The 2,396-nt window shown below is 34.2% G+C and overlaps 1 protein-coding gene across 1 annotated transcript in view; it reads left to right on the top strand.

Annotated features, from left to right (window-relative positions):
* Window positions 1-1,153, top strand: part of LOC103362073 (clathrin heavy chain linker domain-containing protein 1) — a 13,266-nt gene extending 12,113 nt beyond the window's left edge. The window contains exon 12 of the mRNA XM_008288333.1: window positions 1,078-1,153. The gene's annotated coding sequence lies outside the window, so the exon portion shown is untranslated. The remainder of the gene's footprint in view (window positions 1-1,077) is intronic.
* Window positions 1,154-2,396: the final 1,243 nt, after the last annotated feature.

The following is a 2,396-nucleotide window of genomic DNA, read 5'->3' on the forward strand; positions in this document are numbered from 1 at the left end:
ACAATGTTTGACAATAAAGCAAATAAACATTATTTTGTGGATATTTGTCAGCATTTGAAAGAAAAAGTTTATTAAGGGTTGAAAAATGCTAAATAAGTTTAAAATTTTTATTTTTTTTTACAGATTTTACAGATGCTTTGCTAAATGATATATATTCCATCGTGTAGAACACAGAAGGTACAAATGTGTGTGTTGACTGTAAAATATTATTTAAAACAAACTGTCACATCAAAACTTTATTTACAAACAATAATTTGTACTTTTAAATGTGTCATCACAATATTTCACAGTGTTACCTTAAACATCATTATTGTTCAGATGTTTGCTGTTATTTTCACAATTTTTACAGTTTTTAATGTTACAATATTCAAACTGCTTTTCTTTTCTTCTTTTAATGTTTTTTTTTTGCAGCAAGCAGACCAGATCTTCACCTTTTTACAAACAAAACAAAACAAAAAACAAACATATTTCCTGTGCTGTTTGTAACCGTATGTCTTGTATCAGTGAACGATTCTCCCTATTTTTGTTTTTTTCTTTTCTTTTACAGTTTTTTATTATTATGATCATGCAGCTTGTTTTTATTTTTTTTAACAGAACTATTTATCTTTTAAATCGTGCAGCTCGTAGAAGTTGAGGGGAAGTTCAGAAGCTGCAGCTCTTGTTTCAGATCCATATTTAACCCCATAAATCCCAGAGGACGTCTTCTCTCTTCTGTCGGTGGAGACGGACTCATTCAGCAGCTCAGATTTCACAAAGTCCACGTCTTTGCAAAATAAAAGCATAATTTTTATTAATTTCTTCATTTCTTTGCACCAGAGCAGCAGAACCGTGAGGCTGTGAGTCGACTGTTGCAGCATTGAGCGCTATGAGATGACTTGTTGTTGTAAATATGCGCTATACAAATAAAATTGAATTGAACTGAATTGAATTTTGAAGCTGAAAGTTTCAGGATTTATAACAAATGAATTAAATGTTCGGTGTCTCACAGGTTTTCTGACACTTCAGGCAGGTTTCTTCCTGGCGAGGCCTCGTCTGTGCAGCAGCTTCAGTCTATTTAACCTGCTGTTGTTGTTTCAGGCCTTTCTGCTGCAGGACTTCTGGATGTTTGGACTGAATCTGGACGAGCTGCCGGACAAGAATGTGAACGTCTGAAGCTTCTAGAAGTCTGTGAAGCTTCATGGTTTTCCTGCCAGAAGCCTCCCAGAGCCTGAGCAGCCCACCGGCCACGCCCACCTCACAGATACTTTCCATCATCTGCCGACTATTTTCCACCAAATCAACAAACACCTTTAATCCATGGAAACATCACACACACACACACACACACACACACACACACACACACACACACAGCAGACGCCCAGTCATGAGACGGTGTGTGTGTGTGTGTGTGTGTGTGTTGGAGGTAAAAGTGCTGTGTAATCCCCCTCCCATCCCAGAGTGTGTGCGTCGCTGCTATTTCAGTGAAACCAGTTTGGGTTTCAGATATTTTTAAGACATTCAGTGGAAGCAGCTGTAAGTTCTGGAAGATTACTGACGGGTTGGTTAGTTTAGTCCAACTGGTTAAAGAGCTTCATTATCAGGATTTGTTTCACGTTACAGTCTCATCATATTCTGATGATTGAAAAACATCCAGATGAGAGAAAAGGAAAACTTACACTGTAAAAAATGAGATAGTCTTTTTAAAAAACGGTTTGAAGCTGTTCTTTTTGCTGTAGTCTTACAGATAACGTCTTTAAATTTACTTGTTGACTGTTAGAAAATAAAATTCTTTTTTTTTTAAATAGAAAAAACAGCCCCAAACTGTGAATGACGTCACATCCAAACATTAAAAACATTATTTATCATTTTTTACTCCTTAATAAAAAAATGTTTCTCTCAAATAATGGAAAATATGTCAAATAAAGATTTATTTGTTGGTTTAAATACAGTAAACTATGTTTTAACGTCAAACACTGCAAAAGAATAAATGACTCGATCCTGATTTTTAACGGACATTCATGATTGTTCTGTGGTTTTATTCTAATTATCTGTAATTTAACGAATCAGGAAAATGCATAAAATAACAAATAAAGAACTTATTCACCATTTTTCAGTTTTTAATATTCAGGTTTCTTCTTTCAAATATGTGTGAAATATTTTTCCTGATTGAAACAGTAAAAAAAACCCAAACCTGTAGTTTCACAGTCAAATGTTGTAAAAGAACAAACGACCATTTAATAACATACTGATTTATTTTTACTGTGGACGTTGTGCAGAGTTTTTACTGGATATGATCTGACAACAGTTCAGTCGTTTTTCTTTCAAATTACAGCAAATGTTTTAACGTGATGGTTTTTTATTGCAGCAAATGTTGTAAATGAACAAATCAGTTTGTTAAAATGTAAATGATTGAT

Source organism: Stegastes partitus, unplaced genomic scaffold, assembly GCF_000690725.1.
Source record: "Stegastes partitus isolate 25-593 unplaced genomic scaffold, Stegastes_partitus-1.0.2 Scaffold553, whole genome shotgun sequence".
Taxonomy (NCBI): domain Eukaryota; kingdom Metazoa; phylum Chordata; class Actinopteri; family Pomacentridae; genus Stegastes; species Stegastes partitus.